Below are 12860 nucleotides of genomic sequence, written 5' to 3'. Positions count from 1 at the left end.
AGATGCACAAAGAGTGGCTTAAGCTACAGTTGATCTGTGAAGACTCTTATTAGGGACTGTGACATAAATAATGCAGATTGTGGGGCTCTGCATAAGAGTAGTGAGTGACTGTACATCTCATTCTAAGAGAGAGTTTTTTCTCTCTCTGGTTTTCTGCTGTTTCATGCACATTCAAAAACCATTATGTCCCATTCCTCTCAAAATGTGGTAATCAAGCAGATTTCAATTAACTTCATTCTGCTGCCCCATGACACTCACTGATAACCCTGCTGCATGGACATGCCTGAGAGTTCATATGCCATGAAGGTAAAGTAAACATATTTGTTACAAAGGCAAACCCAAACGTGGCCAGTGGCAGTGACCCATTTTAAATGCCTAACTGGCTATCCAGAATTTTGACTTTTGTCTTTATGTCAGTTTTATTTTATGATATTTTGTGTCTGACATTTTTATTTTACAATAATAGACTTGCATGAAAAAGTAATAATGATACGTCAATCTTGTGAATGACTGGACAGAAAACACTGAGGCAACAGTGAAATCAGAAATCTTTGTGTAGATTTCTCTATTTAAAAGTAATAAACAGATTATTTCACAGACATGTCTCAGAAAACTAGCATTGTCAATTTTCATAATCCTTTAGTATAGTTAATATTATATATATATAACATACTGTAATTATGTATGCCAGTTATTAGAAATATAACAAAGTCCACTATGAAAGAATTTTTATACCAGACACTTATGTAGCACTGAGATTTTAGCAGAAATATGTAGGCAGTTGGTGTGCATAGTCTATTATCAATTTACATTTAAGCATATGGCAGAAGATTTTATCTAAAATGACTTCCACTGCATTGAATCTATAAAAGAATTTACCATGCATTCCCTGGGAATCAAACCCATAGTGCCATTCTGTCTGAGCTACACCAATGTACTTTTTTTTTTTCTTTTACTTTAGTGCAGGTTTTGTCATGACATGCAGAGTGTCAGCTGTGGTGCATTCTAGCTTCCTAAGACTGTACAGTATTCATGTTGAGACAGTGTTTCTACCATCTGCTCACATGATTACAAAACGCAGTTGAGCTGAAATGGACTGATGAATCAATACATTTTTAGCAATTACAATTAATTAATCATCAATTAATCATAATTTTTTTTTTTTACAGAAATCTTGTCTGTGTATCTTTCAAAGAGTTTGTCACTAAACATTTGATTAGTTTTTCCACATTGCATTAGTCTGGCTTTGTAAACATGACTTAGTTTCCTGGTGGACTGATTAAAAAAAAAAACACTTGTGTGCCCTTAGCGGTGTAAAGTCAGCCAATCACATAAGCTCTTGCCAGATTGAGAAACTGCTTTCCAGTTTTGTGTGCAGTGTATATCAGACGGTCAGTGGGTGGGCTGTAGATGTGCTGTCTGAGCTTCAGACTAATATATATCAGTATCTTTAATGTGTGACTGATGTGAAGTTAAATAGTCTCGCAGGTTTATGATGCTCTTGAACTGAACACCATCAGTTGTACTCAGATGTAAATCCTGTCATAACTCTCTTGTGATGGAGAAAACGGCACATGGCTGCAGTGGTTGGCGTGCCCTCTCTTACCTTCTCCTCATTAATCTGTGATTAAAATAGCAACACAATCAGCTAGAAAGCAGATTATTTCAGAGATTTTGATTTGATTGTGCCAATGCCTCTGCGCATTGTAAAATGTTTGATCATGCGTCAAGGAATGCTGACTTCATGCTTCACCCAGATTGTTTGAGATCCCCCAATTCTCAATACTCATTTCAACAAAGTCAGCATCTACTGAGCACAGTCTCCCAGTGCAATAATACTACACCATCAGAGCTAACTAATGAAAAGAGGACTCCAGAAATAGACTCTAAATCTAGTCTCTAGAGATCAAATTATGAATTAGGGAATAGATTGATGATTAGTTATTCTAGGAGCTTTCCCAGTTTGAATGTCAATCTCTCTCTCTCTCTCTTTCTCTGTCGCTGTCTCTCTCTCTCGCTACATTGATTCCTGGACAGTTTCGACCTGCATCTTCAACAAAGTGGCTGCTGCAAATCCATTACTCACATTCACTTGCTTCCTGTCCTGCCTAAATAAAACAAGGTCTATTTGTGGTTAAAGATACTAGTGGAAGAGAATGAACAGTGTGTGCATGGACTCTGTGGCTTGTTATGTAAGTCTGAAGCAATTAAATTGTATAACGTCAAAAAGAAATGAGATAGATAAAATGACAGCTACAGCTTTTATTTATCCTTAATTGTATATTTGTAAATGTTATTTACTTTTTTAATTATCCAATATTATTGTAAAGTTTAAATTATTTAAAATGATCAAATTAGTTAAATTGTTTTTTATAATTTATGGTGCTTTCTAATAAAATTCAAATGCAATTCATTATTTTTGTCATTAATCATTTGATAGCATTATTGTATGTTGTTCTTCATTATTAAAATGAGGCCATGCTAAAATTTCCCAAACTCTGCATGTATGCCAGTATACGCAGCATTAGCATGTCACAGCAGACCTAATTTCCATTTCTGCTACTCCAAGCTTGTAGTCTGCACCACCCAGGCCATTGAAAACTGCAAAAGAATTTAGAAACTGTTTACAGCTACAGTTTTAGAAATTGTTGTACTTGAGTCTTTAACTGATGGAAAATTGTGGAATTTTAATTTCAATTTTTTTTTCATTCCTACTAAATACATTTCCATACTCTAGTGTAAATCTGAAACAGTATTTTTCCTTCAATTGAAAACAGCTGATAATATGTGTGTCCATTTGTTTTTAAATGAATTTGACACTAAATTAAATTTAATACACTTTTCAGATAACCGGGTTTTATTGAAAGGTATTGTAGAAGGCAGCTAGCATTTTAATTTTATGCATATTTACATAATTTCACATGACATTGTTGCTGTATAGATGATGTTATAGTTATGTCTAGTTTCAATTGTATACAGTATAAAAGTGTATAAAAGTATACAGGAAGCTATAATTTGTCACAATTGCTCTGTTGAAACATTTGAAAAGTAGAATTTGGTCGTGATTCATTTCATCATTTAGACTGAAGCAATTCAGCTTAGGATAAAAAGTGTCTTCTAAATGACAAATAACTGTCTTGTACAGAATTGAGTCAGAGAGTCCTTTTAAAGCATTTTAAAGGCCCATTAAGATTCACAATAAACATTTCTCTTCTACTTTCTTTGTTAGCTTCATGAATATGTTTTGTATGGAGCCTTATCGCAGGAAGTTGAAAAGATTAAATATTAAATTCCTTCCCGGAAACATTCAAATAGCAAACATCTTTTTAAAATGGTGATCATGGCAACCACTATTTAGCTATTTATCATGATTGTGGTGTGTGTGTGTGCAGTTATATATTTGCATCTCTAGAAACACTTGTTAAGTGTGCAAATATCCTTTGTCAAGGTCAGGCGAGAAGAGTCTGAATAGCATGCAATAGTACAGGCAGAAATAAACAGTTTGATATATATAGAAAAAGGCTGTTTACATTCCAAGAACAAGTAAAACTGAGATGACCGTGGTTAAATAACCCTATTAGAATCCAGTCAGCCCACACAGATTGACAGCAGTAAGTCAACATGTGATATCAGACCATTATGCAGAAACACAGACCTTTTATCTCAGCTGTTCTATTTTTATCTCTAATAGGGTTAAATGTGATTATAAAAGTCACTAATGAGGAGGGTCACAACACAGAAGGTTTCCTCGGTAATTATGAATACGCAAATGTTTTAATTTTTTTCTTGCAAGACAAATAAAACTACCAAATATTGGGTGCAATCACTCAGACTGACAGTGAATTAGAACAAACAGACAACCACTTCATAGTTGTTGTCATGATATACTTGAATCAATCTGTCCATTGCAGAAATTTCAGTTTCAAATTTTCAATCCTTTATAGTTTGTAAATAGCATTTCTACTCTATCTCAAGGCATTTAAAACCGTGAGAGGTGCAACATGCTTCATTCCTCATTGATTGTAGCACCTTCCTTCCTCCTTGTGCTGAGGTGCAATCAAATCGCCATGCCGGTGTCTTAGTCAATTAAGCCTTATGAGTCTCGGCACTTCTGAATTCTAATAGGATAGAGGCTGAAAACACTTTAGCAGTGTTACTGTGTTGGGTAAAATGGATAATGGAGGCTTTTGCTACTCATGTATGCACTTTAATCTCCCTGTGCACAATCCAGGTACAAGAGAGGGCTATAGAAGAATGAAGGAACGTGGATTTGTAATACTAAGAGGCTACTTGTACTCTAGTATTTATTTAATATGCATATGTAAAATTATCTGTTGTTGTTTCACTCATGGCCGTACATCCTGGCTTGTGACTCATGCACCCAGTGGATGAAGGGGTACATCAGAGCAGGAAGAAGAGAGAACAATTGCTTTTTCAGAGTACTTTTCCCCTTTGACAACAGTGAATAATTACAGGGCATCTACAGCAGTATACCATTACCATTTAACTAGCAGAGAATGAGAGCTGAATGATCCATAATCCTAAAATTGACAAAGATGAAAATCAATGCATGAATGTATACGCACATTGGTTTGTATGTAGCCTATGTGAATATGTGTATATGCTTTGCTTGCATAATACATCTGGATGTTCCTTGTGAACTGTACAGTGTAGTGTACTACACAGCTGTACATTTGAACTGGCAGAAGTATCGTACATAAAACAAATTTGCATATCAATTATGTGTGTCGTGCAGTGGAAAGTAAACAGAGGAACAAAAAGGTTAATTCTGGCATCTGAGCACTGGGTTTCAAGTCCTTTCGTCAACACAAAATATAACAGTGTGTACGGTAACGATACTCAGCCAAGATAAAATAATTAAGCGTATGATATATCTGTAAACAACTCTCCAATGTTAAACTTTTCACTCGAGAGCGCATACATAATCATATAAAAATGTACTTTATAGGCATTCAAACTTAATACGCTCTGGCCGAGGGCTTGCTTATATTTTAAACATTTGTAGGCTACAGTATAACTCATAGCACTAATTCAGCAAAGTATTTACAATAGACTGACAATATCGGTTCATTCCAGGAGACAGTTTCAATGTGAGAGACCATATTTATGACACATTTCAGCCTCGTATTTGGAAATGTCCACGTCTTACCTTGCGACTGAGCAATCCAGGTGCCGGCTCATTCGATTTGATTCAATGCCAATTTGACAGTCGACTGGCTTTCCAAAGAAATGTCAAACGGTTTGAATCCGACTCTCGCATCGCAGAAGTCCGTGAAGCACCGGTAAACTCGGTAAACAGCAACACCTCTGATTTCTAAGGATGGACACGAGCACTGAAACAAAGAACAACCTGCTAAACGTTAGTAGTCGAAACAGTTGTTGAACAACAGATATCCACATTTATTAAATAGGGGCAGTACCTGATAAAAAGCAGGTAAAATTACTGACAGTAACACAGTAAAGCTTTAAAAGCCTGGTTCTGTACACCGCACCTCATAATAGTATAAATCCGCGCGCATCTTTCAGTTGAGCTGCTCAGGACCGCGCGAACTTTCTTGCCAGAAGCTTTAAAAACACAAAAATCTTTCTCGGTCTCCGTGGTTTTATACTATGTAGTCATCAAATAACCTTAGTGCTGTGCGAAGCTGTTAATTCCCGTTCCATAAAAGTCAGTGTTTCGTACTGAGAGAACAAGGTGAAAATGCTGTCAGTGACGGAGTGAACGGAATTTCCGTCGTGTGTCCCTCCAAACAGGACACGAAAAATGTCCAGCGTGCGTGGATGTGTTTCCGTTTACTCTCTAGCCGATATAAAACACAATACGACAGCAGGTTTGCGTGGGTTCGAAGCTCTAAGAGCTATAAAGCGTATCGATTTCACATCTCGTGAGGGAAGCTCCACTGGGGATATTGACGATAAATATTAAAGCAAAGTAGCCTATTCAATTAGTTTTCTTTGCACACCACAGAGATACTGAGCAAATGAGGCACAATTTATACCCAGCCAAGTGTACTGCCCCTTGACACACTGTACTTTTCCTATAATCATTGCACTTCTGTTTCTTGATGCAAAAATTGATTTATTATTGCCAAAATGGTCATAAGGCACAGTACCACATTTTATTTTGTGTGTATGAGGTCAATGAGTCAATGCAAATCTTTCATTTTCTGCTATTTCCTCTTGAGCTTTTACAAGCCCAAGGCTAACCATTTCATTCTGTCAGAAGGTTATACAGTATGAATGTAAACAGCAGTCATGTTCAGGCCTAAGTTGGACTGGTCTTCAAAAGTTTGTCCATCTGTAATGGCCTCTACAAAAATGTTAAATCATTGCATCTTCTTCTAAAGTGTCCACAATTGTATTTGTTGAGGCACAACTGGCCACAGCTGCACATTTTTTCCTCAAACGATTCTCTATCTGTCTGATAGCAGTTTACAGATGGACCCCATAGAATGTACCCCAAGGATATTCATTTGCAGCCCTAATGTTCTGTGGCAAAAGGACTGAAGTAATTTCAGCTGAAATAAATTGAATCTCAAGCTCATCGGAAGATTAAGTCAAGCCTGCAGGTACAACCGCCTTCCTTTCCAAGCAAAACAGACAGGAAAGGTCTGAAATCTCAAATAATAACGTAAACACTGGCAGAAGGGAAAAGTGAAATGAGACTCTGCCTCGCTCTGTGCAAGTCAAATGTGCTGTGGGAGATGTTGTGATTGATTTTAGTTTAAAGCATGTAGAACAGCTGTTTGCTTTGAGCCTGTTTGAGAAAAAAAAAGCAATGTGTGGACATATGCCACCACAAAAGGCAGTGGTCTATTAGATGCCATATTTTAAGGGCTTAAAGGCTTCCACTGAATCAGAAAAGTCAGGTGCACACTGTGCAACAGACACATCCTCCATTGCACTTTTAATTACAATCCCTTAGCGATTTGACCACGTTCTTATTCTCCCCAGAATTAATCCACTGAGCTGACATCAGCTAGCCGTTCAGTCAGATATCTTCATGTCACTCCTTTTTCTCATCCTCCCCCCTTTTACGGGAACTTAAATTGTGATCCGACGGAGCACATGAAAGGGGATTTTGAGGCACATCATTTCTGCACTCAGACACAGATACATCGGAGCATTTCCATCCTGCTGTATCCCCATCTGACTCATACTTTTGATAGAAATGCAGCCTCCTCTATTTTTCTATTACATTATATACATTATACAGATGGCAGAAAAAAACCAGAGAACCTCTCTATTTAGAATTCTCTGAATGAAATGATGTTTCAAAATCTCTCTGAATCTATAATGGGTCCCGCATCTTTTTGCATCTGCAAATTTCATTTTATTAATTAACACTGAAGCAGATAAAGGATGTTAAATAAATTGCATTGTGTCATCGAAAGCCACATTAAAAAACATTATGGTAGCTATGCCTAAAGAAACATAATTCACTGAGATAATGAAACTAGTGTTACAAACCTGTTTTCAAGTCAACTTTTTTTTTACTGAACAAAATCATGGGTTAACCATTTAGAGGTTTACCTGTGACAAATATAAGATGAAAAATTTAATAAAAAATGAGACTGCATCCTGAAAACACTTTTCATAGTCATTGTTTACACACAGCCATAAGGGACGCAAAAAGCTCCCCCCTTTTTTTTGAATGACCCAATCATCCCTTTACCTTCTTCTTGAAGATTCCCCTTGTTCCTTTATACAATATATCAATCTACACTTATTTTCCACGGACACTACAACTACTGGAAAAACTGACTGGGATGTTATGATTGAAAAACTTAAAATGCATAAAAAATAATGCGTATTGCAATCTCCACGTATTCACTTTAGCTCCTGTTCATATATGCAGAAACCTCACAACATTCCTTCATATTCCCACAGACGTTTTTGTTTTTCTATTTCATTCCCCAAATGAAACATTTGAAAGAGAAGCCACAAAGAATTTCATCAAAAGAAACATACCAAGGATCTGAAAGTCAACAAACACCTTAGACTTCCAACCCAGAATCCTTATTTGAAGCTGGCAAAAACTTGCATGTGCTTAAAGATAAAAAGACCTCATGGTTTAAGTGAGAGTGGTTTAAGGCTGTTACACCAGAAAGTGTTTTCCTGCATATCTTCAGTTTCCAGCTGTTACCAAAGTGTTTTGGTCCACTGGTAGACTTGTGTTGCAGGAAAACATGTACTTTTGCCATTTGAAAAGTTGTTTTCATGACATTTAGAGAGATAAAATGAAACATTTACTCACTTTGTTCCAAACCTGTATGACTTTCTTTAGTCTGTGGAACACAAAAGAAGATATTTAGAAAAAAAATATTTCTTTCTTTCTTTCTTTCTTTCTTTCTTTCTTTCTTCAAAGAGGCAGTGCCCATTCAACTATTGGTCCCCATTGACTTTCATTGTATGGGCAGAACTAAGGTTTTTTTTTTTTTTTGCAGCCCATTGCACTCTCTCTGTCACCGTACAAAACAGCTTTTACATTCTTCAAAATATTTTTCCCCACAGGAAAAACCATCATATATGTTTGAAACAACAAGACGGTGTTCTTTTTGTGGTGATCTGATAATCTGATCTGAAATATTTCTGTGATGTACAATTCATAAATGATTTGTTTCCATTTTGATAAACAGCAACCTTATACTCATACTGCTCTCTTTTGATTTTGATCCTGATACCTTGTATGAACAGGCATACATTTACTTGTATGAAAAATGTTCATGAAAATGAAAAGAATATTCACTCTTCATTCACATGCATTTGGGAGAATGTGCTATAGCAGAATAAATAAATTATTTTACAACTTTTGAGTGAAATTAAGAGAGAGTAGGCCTCTCAGAATTCCTGAGTGAAATAATATGATAGTTCACATCAGACTACTGGGTGTTTAACCAACTCCTGTTCCTCATTTGCTCCCTAAAAACATCAATATTCATGACATGGCTAAAGATACATGTACATAGCATCTCTGCAACTTAACTTGCCCCCTGCTCAGCACAGGCTCCCAGCAGAAGAGGTGGTATGAGGTGGAATTTGACACGGGTCATCCTACAGGTGAACCTGCAGTGGTAGGTGCTTTCGGGCATAGTGAGAATTTTTCTTCAAAACAGATGTGCTGGTGAGGCAGATTAGAGGTTGGTTTCTGTGGATGAGGTGATGGGCATTGCCAATTCAATGGCAAGTTTCTGCCAGATATATTTGAGTGCCGCCACATGGGAATGAGCCCTGTGCTTCCACTGTGTTCATGCAGACCTGCTCCTTTAACTAGAGACAAAGGACCCCAGGTGGGCTTAAATAATGGCTTTTGAATTTATCATTTTTCATTACGTCCAGTGAAATAAATACATGTACATACTGTTCTTGAAATAAAAGGGAAAATTAAGGCCCAGGACATTTTGGGGGACAGCTCATGGTGCTGGGAAATATTCTTCATCAGACGTTCCAACTGTTTTCTCATTTGTGCTGGTTAATTGTGCCATGATGCTCTACCAACTGAGTCATTCATACTGTAGGCTATTTGTATTTGCAACCCTTTCAGTAAACTGTTGGTCATTTTCAAATGTTCAGAAATTCTCTGCTATTTTTATCTTAAGTGTTATGCAGTATACTTTTGTCATTCTATTGTACATTTATACATTTTATAATAGATGTCAGATTTTAATTCTCCAACGTATTTTGTCCCTTTAATCTGCCATAGCAATAACCTCATTGGTCCAGATGGTTTAACACTTCAAAATTTACACTACAGTTAATTTCACATCTTAATTTCACATTAGCTGAGCTGAATCTTGATGATGATTGACTTTGCATTTTGCATTTTATGCATAGTTAAATTAGCCTGTTCTGATCAGAGAACAGCTAATCACTGTACTTAATAATCTAGGCATATCGACGTATACAGTGCCATCTGTATTTCATAATAATAATAATTAACTCAATCTAAAATCTTTGAGATTTTCCTATGGGGGTTTATAATGGGGGTTTTTCAATTGATGAGTAAAATAAAGCCAGTGGTAAACATAACTTGACGATACTTTTACGTTTTGTTCTACAACATAACACGCATCCATACCCAAATAATAGTTAGTAAGTAACTAGATAATAACATTTGGGCTGTGAGTGTGTGTGCAGTTTACACTGTAGAACAAAACGTAAAAGTATTGTCAAGTTAGGTTATGTACCACCTATTTTAGTTATTCTACTAATAAATTGAAAAAAAACCCATTATAAAACCCCATAGGAAAATCTCGAAGGAACCCGCATCAAATTACACTTCCGGGTTCTGATGTCATATTCCCCCCACTCTACAGAACAATTGTATTTGAGGCAGGGGTGCACAATATATATCTCATTGAGCCGTTGTTAACTGACAAGCTGTGCAAATCCACATTCATTATCAGCTTGGATTTGCGCAGCTTGTCAGTTAACAACGGTTCTGTGTAGTAACTGCTGCATCTGAAATCACACACCTGATGGAATTTACCGCTGATTAGATAACCGGCTTTACTGATGAGATGCGCATTAATCATCGGACGATATATATATATCGTGCACCCATGTAATTTGAGGTACATTTTGCCAGACAACATCCAGAAAAGCACAAGTAAAAATGCAAAAAAGAAAAATTAATGTGCTACAGAATGAGCAGACTACCATACTTGTCAAGTTACAGAGCAAGAAGTTAGATGGAACTGAATCATCCAGTTTTCCAACTCTGTGAGCTTAGTCCACATTTTGATTGAACAAAAAAGTATATAATGCAAAGAGTGAATGTGTAGAACAAAGTGTTTTTTTTAATATAATTATGGGTCTTTTAAATCCCTGTCTCTTTCAAAGTTAATGCTCTGACTGCTACATTAACTCTAAGCACTCATGAAAGGAATTACACTTAAATGCCAATTCATACCCACTGAGCTTTATCAAGCCAAAACACAAATGAAGTCTCTTTGGTTTTATCAACCTATTTAAAAAGTGAGCTTTACCCATATATTGAAATTGCAGAAGTCCATTACCATCTCTCTGTCAGACTTTGTTTTGTGATGATCAGAGCTTCAAGCTACTAATTCACAGCAAGATTACTAATAGTAGTATATTTCAGCTTTGTAACATTACATGAAAAATAATATGTATTGTGGATGGAGAGAAGTTCAGTATTACAAAGGTTTAAATCAGGGTTCCTCAATTAGTTTTCGCCGAGGGCAGAATTCTGCATATGTATTATTATTATTATTATTACAATTATGATATTGTTGCTTTTGTTAAAATAATCAATAGATGGTGACACAACACAGTCTGTTTTATTCCAACAATTATGGAATAAAATTGTTGGATTTAGGCATTTTTGAAAAATTTCAAATTTTGGCATTTAGATTCAGAAGAACTTTGCCTATTGAATATTAAAAACAAATGAACAAACAAAAATATCTGGATCTCCATGTCTGCCATGCAAATCAATGCAAATCTGCTCATCTCCAGACTGGATCTCTTCTCTCCACTTTCTCTAATTGCAGATTAAATTATTAGATCTGTCAGAATTAATATTTTTATACTTAGACCAGACATGAAGTGACGTGACACAAAGTATCTTTTCCATGTAGTTTTTGTCCTAAACACCCGCGACAAGTGACGATAAGCAACACGTATTTTACATTACATTAAAACTGTGAACTCACAGCCAAACCAACTTCCATAACAAAGATGGTATCACTCACTCACTCACTCACTCAAAACTGTTCAGCCCATTCACATTTGAATCATCTATTTTCAGTGTCCACTTTTTTTTTCTTCACACTTGCCATGTTTTTGCTGTCACATCGTTTCTACACTGGACGCGAAAAAGCATTGCCAATCATTTTAACTTTGTGGCAGCATGTCCGGTATAGACAAAAAAGTTAATGTTGTTTTCTGATGCTGCATTTGAATTTTCATGCCACATTATTTGAAATTAGCACGGGCCAAACATTTTTCTCTTGCGGGCCGCCTATTGAGGAACCCTGGTTTAAATCAATATTTTAGCTTTGACAGTCCTAGACATAATCTAGGTGTCATGGGGTTTCACTGGTTCACTCACAAAAAGGACAGTGTGAAAGCTGTGTGAAGACAGTGTTAAAAATAAACATTGTATTTGGTCCATACCAAAGCAAGTGAACTAGTGGACTTTCTTGGTGTGAATACACCCTCAGTTTTTTGCAATATTTTTGTGTGAATTCACAAACAGTTTTTTATAATTTAGTTACTCATCCTTGAAAACCATTAACCAATTTATGTGCAAAAGAAAATTTAACAATTTAAATGCATATTCACTTTCAACAAATATATGCATGGTTTGTGCAGACCACAGTGTGTTTTGTACTGTAAATTTTTGGCTTATTTTTGCAATACATTTGTATTTGTATATGTGCCACTGTGTTGGATCACCAGTTGCATTTACGGTTTATTTTTCTTCATTGCATGCAGGAAGAGAGTTGTGGATTTATATAGGCTATGCGTTTGGGTTGTTTTTTCCCTTTAATTTTTTCTTTCTATGCCATCTTTCTGAACAATTGTTATTGGACTGACCTTAATCATATTCTTGTTAAGCTGAGCTGAACTCTGATATTCTGTGGCTGCTGAATAAGAGTCTGTCTGTATGTTTTTTCAGAGAGAAACAAGAAATCAAGGCCAGAAGCAATGATCTGGGAGTTTAGAAATTCTCGATGGTCGTCAGGACATTGACATTGGGTTGCTGTCAAAGACTTTTTCAAGGCCATCATGAAGGACTTTACAGCTCCAATGTCCCAGTGACATAGAAAGTGTGTCGAGTTCAGGCATGCTTTACGTTATTTTCTCTCGAT

General features: G+C 36.2%; 1 protein-coding gene and 1 long non-coding RNA gene across 5 annotated transcripts in view; one reads left to right on the top strand and one right to left on the bottom strand.

The window, feature by feature from the left end:
- The window catches only part of LOC132092428 (synapse differentiation-inducing gene protein 1-like), a 36299-nt gene extending 30361 nt beyond the window's left edge, over positions 1–5938 (bottom strand). The window contains exons 1-2 of one of the 4 annotated variants that reach the window (XM_059498659.1): positions 5442–5938; positions 5171–5371 (exon numbers count right to left, since the gene is read on the bottom strand). The gene's annotated coding sequence lies outside the window, so the exon portion shown is untranslated. The remainder of the gene's footprint in view (positions 1–5170; positions 5372–5441) is intronic. The other 3 variants (XM_059498660.1, XM_059498661.1, XM_059498658.1) reach the window with 3 other exon arrangements.
- The window catches only part of LOC132091867 (uncharacterized), a 104550-nt gene that overhangs the window by 76134 nt on the left and 15556 nt on the right, over positions 1–12860 (top strand). The window lies entirely within an intron of this gene.

This window comes from Carassius carassius, chromosome 18, assembly GCF_963082965.1.
Source record: "Carassius carassius chromosome 18, fCarCar2.1, whole genome shotgun sequence".
NCBI lineage: Eukaryota > Metazoa > Chordata > Actinopteri > Cypriniformes > Cyprinidae > Carassius > Carassius carassius.
This window is presented reverse-complemented; position numbering and strand designations above follow the sequence as displayed.